Raw genomic sequence first — 9,693 nt, forward strand, 5'->3', positions numbered from 1 at the left:
CTCCTACAATACTATATGGGAGCGAAACTTGGGTATTATCCAAGAGTGTAATGAGAGCAGATTGCAAACCAGATTTCAGAAGTTGGTAAAATTTGTTTTTTTTTTCAATTTTTCAAATTTAATGATTGTCAATTTATTATAATTTGATTATAACAGAGCAATTCTTATTTTTATTTTTATAATTCAATGATTGTCAATTCATTATAATTTGATTATTACAGAACAATATTCTTATTTTCAGGAGAAAAAAAAGGGGTGGAGTGGCCATTACAAACTGATCCTTGGACTTGTGGGAATTGATATTTAAATTTGTAACGTTTCCTATTTTAAAAAAAAACATGCTACAGGTGGGAATATATATTGGATGATATCACCAGTTCATTACATATGGTCATAGAATTAAAAAGAAATTCTAGCAAATAACGTGATTAGTTACAACAAATTGTTTAACCCCACTTTCAAAAGAGAAAAAATACTTGGTTAAAAAAAAATTTTCATTTTCGAGAAATTTGGTATCCGAAATTCAAGTCACAAGTCGAGGGTTAAGAGTCATAGTAGCGTATCTAGAAAAACCCAACTTTTCAGGAGAGCAAAAAAAACAACTATGAGTTCACACTCCCCCACTATTTCTTAGGTATGTATTAATTTTAACATCCTGGAATTCACATATCAATCTTGTGCTTTTACCAGTACATTCATTTCGATAAATTATTGAAAATTCAATTAAATAAAATTAAAAATGGAGTATCTTGTTCTAGTTACGCTATTGTGACCACAATCAAATCCCAAAAATGTATCATTTTTGAAGATATATCGTTCCAAAGTTGAAAAAACGCTCTGAACTTCATAGATGCAAAATTTATCTGTATCTCTTGCACGAAAAAAGTTATTATGGAATGGAATATTTAAAAAATATATAAAAAACGATTTTTTAGGCTTTTGAAGGTTATAACTAAGAAAATTTGCGTTTAGCGGAAAATGTTATTGAACAAAAATTGTAGAGGAAGGTTTCTAAAATATTTTTGTCTTGAAAAACGGTTGAATATCTTGAACGGTAATTGAAATACAAGCGATATAGCAAATCACTGAACATTTTGGCGGCCATCTTGTTTCCGAGGTGTTTGCCTGTGATTTCGACTTATCATCACAATCCTCATTATGCTAGACCTAACGGAGAAATTGAGACTACTTCCACGGCTGTTACCCAAAAATGACCACGGAATGACATTTGCGCCCGGACTATGGGCGGTGTAGTTTGTGAAGCAATTTGAAGGTCTTCCTGTGTTCTAGAAGTTCTATTATTAACATTGTGTTATTCAAAGTTTGCATAATAGCCTATTGAAGAGAATATAAATGTATGCGAACATATCGAACCATTTTAGCTTGCACACTGATAACTACCAAGCAGTCGCAGCTAAAATGAATAGGTTTGACATCAATTGTAAAGGATTATGTAAGGAAGACATGGAAATTGATTTTGTTGCGATATTCTTGTTAGAACTAAATATATGAACGATTTCCGTAACGCTTGCCGTAAAGCCTTGAGATGGCTATGGTGAGGTACCCAACCAGAGGGTTGGGGGGTCGAGCACGCTACACTCTACGGGAAGGCAGCTCTATTACATTCTATACTCTCTGGTATTTTCTGATGATTTCATCTCTGTGTTATTATTGAACTTTTTGTAAAACTGAACTGCAAGCTTTTTTTACTCCCTTATAGATATACTCGTATATTTTGTTCAGATCTGATTGAGGATCTGCTCCCCTTGTGTAATAAATAAATAAATGAATAATAAATAAATGTTTATTTCCCAAAAAAACTAAAACTACAACATCAATTACAGAAAATATTACATAAATTACAATTACATACAATAGTTAGTTACAAAAAATTCTTATAATGTTTCCTCTTCATGTTTAGTTTTTTTTCTGTGTGGAAATTGACCATTTTGGCGTACCATGTTCTAGAGTAGGTAATGGAGATGGAATAACGACGTTAGAATGCTCAACTCGAATATTTCTCAATCAGTTTCATTAGCATGTTTCCTATTGATATTCATATAAGAATGAGAGAGAAAAAACTTTCCTATATACATGTTATGTATTGCTTATTTCATCATTAGCAATCAGCGTATTTCTGGTATTGACCCACCATAGCCCTTACGGAAGAAACATGAAACTTTTCAATTTCTAGTTGAATTGGGCTAAAAAATGATGAGCAAAATGATATAAACTACAGACCCAACCAAATGTTTAGGGCCAAACCACATGAAGCGTTTTCTTGGACGTTTTTTGCACTGGCGACAGATGAGTCGGCAAGGCAGGAAGTCCTACGATAGGAAGCCGTATCGAAGCTTACTGCTCTGCCGACTCGTGTCGCCAGTGCGAAACGCCTGGAAAAGCGCTTCATGTGGCTTGTCCCTTATTCTGCCTCTTATCTCTCAACCTCAACAAACTCTTGTTAGTGGTTTCCTCAGCTGAATGTCAAGGTGAGTTTTCCGAGTGAATTTTTCCACAAAAATGTCAAATTCAAAGCTTAAATACAGTAATCAGGAGAGCTTGAACAGTTTTCTATTTCCCGCATTGAAGTAGCAATCATTATGACCAATAAAAGATGCAACAACTGTCGTATTCGACTTCAATCTCATCCAAAAATAATTGAGAAAAGCCGCTCACTCAGGAGGGAAAGTACTTCTGCAGTTTAAACCTTCTATGTTTTAGGAATTGCATGTTTTGGGACAAATTGGACAGTTGAATATTGTGGTTCTCAATAATCCAATACCAGGCTCTGAGTTTAATTCGATGGATGATTGAAATCCAAAAATAATTATATTTTAAAACATAGAACAAATCAATAATTTTAGTTGGTACAAGGATGACATTATGCAAACTGCATTCTCCACTGTCTATAGCCTAATAACAAACTATCAGCGTTATGACCATAATATTTTTGCCGATTACAGTGTTTATTGGAAAAAGCGACTAAAATATCCAAAGTCTATCCCAGTAAAAATGTAGACTAATGAATTTCGAAACTAATCTAGTACTTTTGAAACAGTCTATTTCATGATTCCGTTGAATTTTTAAAACTCATACTTACATTACTGTTACAATTCAATACATGCTATTTCAATCTACAATATGATCAATCACTCTTCAATCATCTATGTTTTCTCATTGTAGATCAATTATTTTTCACCACGTTTCATTGGTGAATTGATGCATAAAACCTTTTAGTTATAGGAGCAGCGTAAGCTTAATTTGCGATACCAAACACTTCCCTCTCTCAAGGAGTAAACATGTATTGTATCTGAAAATGTGTGGAATTCATATTGTTGAGAACACAGTTTTATAGTTGAGTTGTGCGCATTGTAAGATTTGTTTGAATACGATGCGGGCAGAGTGCAGAGAGCAGAACTCGCTCCCCTTTACTCCACTCGGCCTTTATCCGACGTCCGTTTTTGATATATTTACTTTCAGCTTACAGATTTTTCTGACAGCGTTCAGAATGGAGTTTCAGTCTTTCCGCGCGATTACAGCTGAAAAGAAACGACTGGAGCCGATATTGTCGTTGCTGCCTGCTGCTCAGTTCAGTGTAGCACAGGGGCACAGGGGCACAGCACCATCAACCGTGTGTACACTATATTGAAGTGTATGATCAAAGATTAGTTCAACCTAGACTACTCATATTTGTTTCTCTCAAATTTGCCGCTTTTGACAAATATTAACCCAACTAGAATGAGAAATGAAGTTTACCCGGAGTCTACTTCATAATCACACGCTCCCAAGTCTAGAGTTGTATGATTGAGATATTCTGCATTTTTGATAGAAAAATATTCCTTGTTCTAGGAAAACATTTGTTTAAACTTAGTTGAATTTGAATATTCGTGGATAATTTGTGAAGTTGAATTAATATTGGTGGTTGATCGAACTCTATGTGACTAAAATCGAGATATTCATTGTATAAGTTATAAAAGGATTTCCAATTATGACTTTACTTACCTTATCCCTTCCATTTGCTTCAATTCTTATCGTATGATTTTGTGAAATGGAGGCCAAAATGATCAGGGAATTTCTTTATCAATATCAGATGCTGCATCTTAATTTGTCTTTAGTTATTTTTAGGTACTTTCTCGAAATGACATTCTATTTTTCTTTGTAAAATTGTTGGGTTCCTATTATGAATAGAGTGAGAACATTTCGAGGATTGATTTTGTATCATTTAAAAATGTTTCTTACTTTTGAAATTGAATTGAGTAAATTATTGACTGGTGTAATATTGACGTGCTTTCAAAATAAGCCCACTGACTTCTTTGCTGCTATTCTTATATTTTGATTTTTGTTAATTCTCTATATTATTCACTCAATTAGAAAAAACAACTGCTGGTGATAGAAAACTCTCAATCATGAAAATTGTAGTACGTTTAATTATTGCGTAGGAATTGAAGCTCTATGGTTGTTTCTCACTAATACAACAAAGTAGGGTTGAATCTCTAAAGGAGACAATGCAAGACATCATAGGGAAGTTACGTGGGCGGAGTCGATCTAACCATTACACTTTCCCCATTTCAAAGCTTACCTTGTTAAAGGAAAAGACTGTCTATACATACAAAGTACGCAGTGCGGAACGTTAACATAATGAGCCAAGAAGCAAAGAATATCGTATTCCAAAAGATAGAGTTTCACAATTTCACATTCCACTTGGAGCGTATTATCTAGACATCGTTGAGAAACCAGTCACTACGCTTTTACTAACCACTTCCATGAAACTCATTCATCTTGTGAATTATTCTGATAGCATAGAATTCAAGAATTAATATATAGTAAGTATTTAAGAATAACGTTTTAATAAGAGAAGTGGAAATTTAATAACATAATTAAAGCCTATCAACATTAATGAAAAGTTATTTCTCCCTCTAATGATACCAAAGACTAGTTTAATTTCAAACTGTCAGCAATATGGAAAACATCCTATAGAAAACATTCATATCACAGGTTGTGAAGGAACCAATTAGGCAGTTTTTGAGAGCGATCGCAGATGTAGTTGAAGGTGGCGCGTTTCCCAAATCAATATTATTTCAATAATGACCGCGAACGAAAAACCACGATGATCACCGGTCCAAATGTACTACTCAAATGTACTTGAAAAATCACTTTTTTGGACTCAGGGACCTTGAAAAGTATAGAAATTTACAAATTGGGGTACCTACCTTAATTTTTTTCGAAAAGCAATACTTTCCTTACTATGGTAATAGGACAAGGAAAGTAATAATGAAAAAAGCTGGAAACTGGCAAAATGTTAACTCTATCACAGCTGATGTGACAAACGGAGCAACTGCTTAATCGGTTCTGCCGCATTTTGTATTCGTGGAGAATATTGACAGTATGAAGTGAATCTTACTGTAGAAGTGTTAATTTATTCAGGAAAGTTCATCAAATAAATTGCATATTTAGACATTTTTTTACATATTGGAAGCATAAACGATACATATTGTAGTTTATAGTGTGATACAAATGAAATTAAATGTATCTTGAAGTTCTTCTAAAATATATAATTAATATTACCAGCAACATACAATAAGATTATTCAACTAGACAATATTTTGATATGATCAACATTGGCAATATCGGGGCACCGAGCTTCTCTCGTTATTTTTATCCATTGACTAGCAGGTCACCCGTGCTTCGCTACGGGAATTACAAGATAAAATTATTTTTGTGAAACATTTATAATCTAAATCCTACCAAAATTGTTATAATCGTTTTTGAGATTAGGTCACAACTTGGCATGAAAATTATTGAGTCGAATCATTCGAATAATATTAATTGATGTGTTGGAAGTGCTCTGTAGAATAGTAGTCTAATTGCAGCGAATTTTGTAGAATATTGGGCGGGGCTTAAGAGTCGACCTTGACTTTATTCATTGGTAATTAACATTTCCCATTGACAGTTATCAAATTAGCAGTGGTCATGTTATTTTTGTTTTTGCTTGATGCAATTGAAGATTAAATTCCAAATTAAGTTTATTCGGAATTTGATGACTCTGGTATCCATGGATCTCTTGCTTATTCTGGAATTTTTGGCATAGCCTGTCAGTTACTTTTCGTTTCACTTATCCAAAAGAGTAGAAGCAGCCAATCCACTGATTCTTTCTTCCATGGAAGTCAATTCATACATAAAAGTCCATTCATAATAGTTAGTATAACATTTATTGTGGCTGATTTCTCATATCCTAAACTTTACTATCATAACATTTAAGTGGGATCATTTTAATGTTAATTTGCATAAGTCATTCCATCACTTTGATTATCGACTACCATTATTTATGATTTCTTTCTTTGATCTTAGCTTGGAACCAAAAGCTTAGGGATGAAAATTTGGATATAAACTAACATGTAACTCAATTTAATTTCTATCTAAATTGACAACTTTAGTATTCACTTGTGATCTATCAATATCAAATATCGGGGGACCGAGCTTTGCTCTGGAGTGTAAAAGCATAGAAAATTTGTAACGAAAGATTGAATTTATAGTTTATATCTATTTATTAATGTTCTCAGTCGTACAATTATTTTTACAGTTATATGAGGAGGCACAACAAGCTTATGCCTAAAACTGTCCCTTTTCAAATTTATACTACAGTCCAAACAAAATCTAGGTTAAGCTACTATCACTCATCAAAATAACAATTTATTTACACTTCAAAAAACAAAAACATCATCAATTACAAAAATAGATATACTATGGATTCGATTAACTATGATTTACTATGTTTGCTACAATATTTGTTAAATACTATGTACTATTCTACACTAACAGCATCTAGTTACTATTTTGGACTTTCTGAAGTAATCATGTTTTCTAAAAAAAAAAGAGAAATGAACGAAAAAAAGTTTCTCTTGCTGGATTTTTCTTCTCGTGAGATCAGCTGGATGATCCCACACACATGCACTCGTTCACTCTCTTCCATTACGGTATCGACAGACGACAAAATTTCCAGCTGTTTTTCCAAGGACGTATTTATCATTTTAATGTCCTTCAGCGAGTTATCCAAGGGTTGAGACCTAGTGCAATCGAATCTTCATATCATAAACCTACATTGTTCCAAATTTCGTGAAAATCGTTAGAGCTGTTTTCGAGATCCGTTGAACATGAATATTCCCATATAGCCACATAACCAGATAACCAGATTACCACATAACCAGATAACCACATAACCATTTATATAAACGCAGCTTTAGAGTTGAAAGATATTCCTTAGTGAGCACCTAAGACGTATAAGGTTCCAATTTTTGTTGCAATCCTTCCAGTAGTTTTCCATAAATCATGATCAGTGAGTGAGTGATTCAGTTACTCACTGAGATGAGAATTTTATGAGTTACATTACAGAACACAATTCTCTAGAATGATCGTGTTTATATTTCACAGCTGGCTATATGTCATCTTATGAATTTCAGGGATTATTCACATACTCACTCGCTCACTCACTTTCAGGGGTGCCCAGAAGGGGGAGGCATGGCGCAATTTGCGCCATCAACATTTTTGGGGGGGGCATGATTTTTTTTATATTTTATGTTAAAATTTTAAATCATGACTAAAAAAATCAAGGAATTTTTCAACCACAGATGTGTGGAGAAGCCAGTTTATTGCTGTATTTCTATAGTTTCAATCAGGTACTTGTGGATGAGAATACTGCGTGAGGTCTACTGTTGACAGAACTACTAGTATTTTATATGCAAGAATTTAGTGATTTTAAGCCTATGAGTTTGAAGGTAAATCTTTGACAAAAATAAACTAGTAGTTCTGTGAACAGTAGACCTCGCGCAGTTATAACGACGTCCCAAACCATAAGCACATCCACACTGATACACTAACTATTTATATTCAATGTGTCGGAACGAAGATGGCAGAACAAAATTATTTTGAAGCTACCCACAGAATTTTTTTCAATTTGAATAAGAATCCCAGTGAAGCCCACTGTTATATTATCTTTGGAAAAGGAACATTAAACTGTTTTCCTATTAATATTACGCTGTAGGCCAACGTGAATCCACTTCATAGGTTTCTCCGTATGGGTAAATGATTCAGAATCAGAATTCAAATTTTGTTAAATCAATAATACCAACGACATAGCAACTGCCATCACAATTTGTATCATTAATATTACGCGTATGCTACTGAAGGATAATGGTCAGGCAGACACACAGGAGCAAGTTATTTTGTCTCATGCAGTACTTTCAATGTTACTTTTATATCCTGAAAAAGAAGTGAGTAAAATATTTTGTTGTTCAACGAACTTGACTTGTAAAAAGGTTCGAAGAGTGCGTGTTCAAAATTTGAAGCTGATCGATCAACTCTCTCTAAAGTTATTGTAGTGCATTCAAACAAACAAGCAAACCCACAGACTGGCAACAACTTTGAACTTGAGTAAAAAGTAAGAACTTGCTAACGCTCGTTCAACAAATATTATTGAGAGAACAACGGGCGGTATTATCAAGTTGGGAGCACATAACTTGAAGGAGTCAAATTATTTCAGTGTAGGGGATTGTGTATTTCACAAGAGAGTGTGGTTCTGAGGGATATAGGCCTGTAATGAGAAAGTGAAGAAGTGAGGATTTAATTGAATTGCAGTTTTAGTTTTTTTTTGCACGGCCGGCCCTCTCTCACATTCAACCATCAACCCTCCAGTACGATGCTACATCAACTATATTATACAATCCTACTCGGTGGAATGGGGGAATTCACAACATTACAAGCAAGAGTTGATAGTAATGAATATTATTGACACAAAGAAATTTACAAATCTAGGCATGGGAAAGTCAAATTCAAGATAGGTTGTAGATAATAAATTATGTCTGAAGCATTGTATGAAATAATAACAAAACCCTGAGGGGTTTTGAAGAAAGGAGAGCATTAGCACACAACCGGGTAAGAGAGAGAGTTAGAGAGAGAGAGAGTTAGAGAGAGAGAGAGAGCGAGAGAGAGAGTGAGAGAGAGAGTGAGAGAGTGAGAGAGAGAGAGAGAGAGAGAGAGTGAGAGAGAAAGGCGCAGGAGTGATAGAGAGAGGGTGATGGAGGGGGAGAGAGAGAGAGAGTGTGGGAGAGAGAGAATGAGAGAGGAAGCAATAGAACTAAATAAGGTTGAGATAAGAGACAATGTCACGCAGGAGTATTGTCCAATGGTGGTCACACACATACTTCTACAGTCACACTAAGTTCTAAAAAGAATATTTCAAAGAAAGTACAGTCTGTGCCAAAATTGAAACCAGTTTACTTCCAAGCTATTCTGCCAGCTCAACCGACATAAGCATCAAAAGCTGATAGCGACAACCAGAGACTGTTTTCCAGGTAGAGAAATTAGTCACGGACTCGCCCCGTCAAAACAAGACACTTCTTTTTCAGCACAAGAACGACGAAAGTAGCCACCGCCAAAACAAGACTGATTTTCAGTGCTAGGATGGATGTGTCTGACTTTGACGGTGGTGTATCCTGACATCGCCCGTCTCAGTAACTCAAAATGATACTTGTTCTTGATTACAAGAAAAGAATCTTCTCTTTTATGTGAGGTGAATGATTTTTGTAAAAAAATATAATCGTGAAGTAAGATACGTTTGTTTCAAAAAATCAAGAAATTTGCTATATTTTTCTCATTTTCACAGTCTCGACAGTTTTTCGATAATAAAAAGCAATGCAA

Source organism: Nilaparvata lugens, chromosome 1, assembly GCF_014356525.2.
Source record: "Nilaparvata lugens isolate BPH chromosome 1, ASM1435652v1, whole genome shotgun sequence".
NCBI lineage: Eukaryota > Metazoa > Arthropoda > Insecta > Hemiptera > Delphacidae > Nilaparvata > Nilaparvata lugens.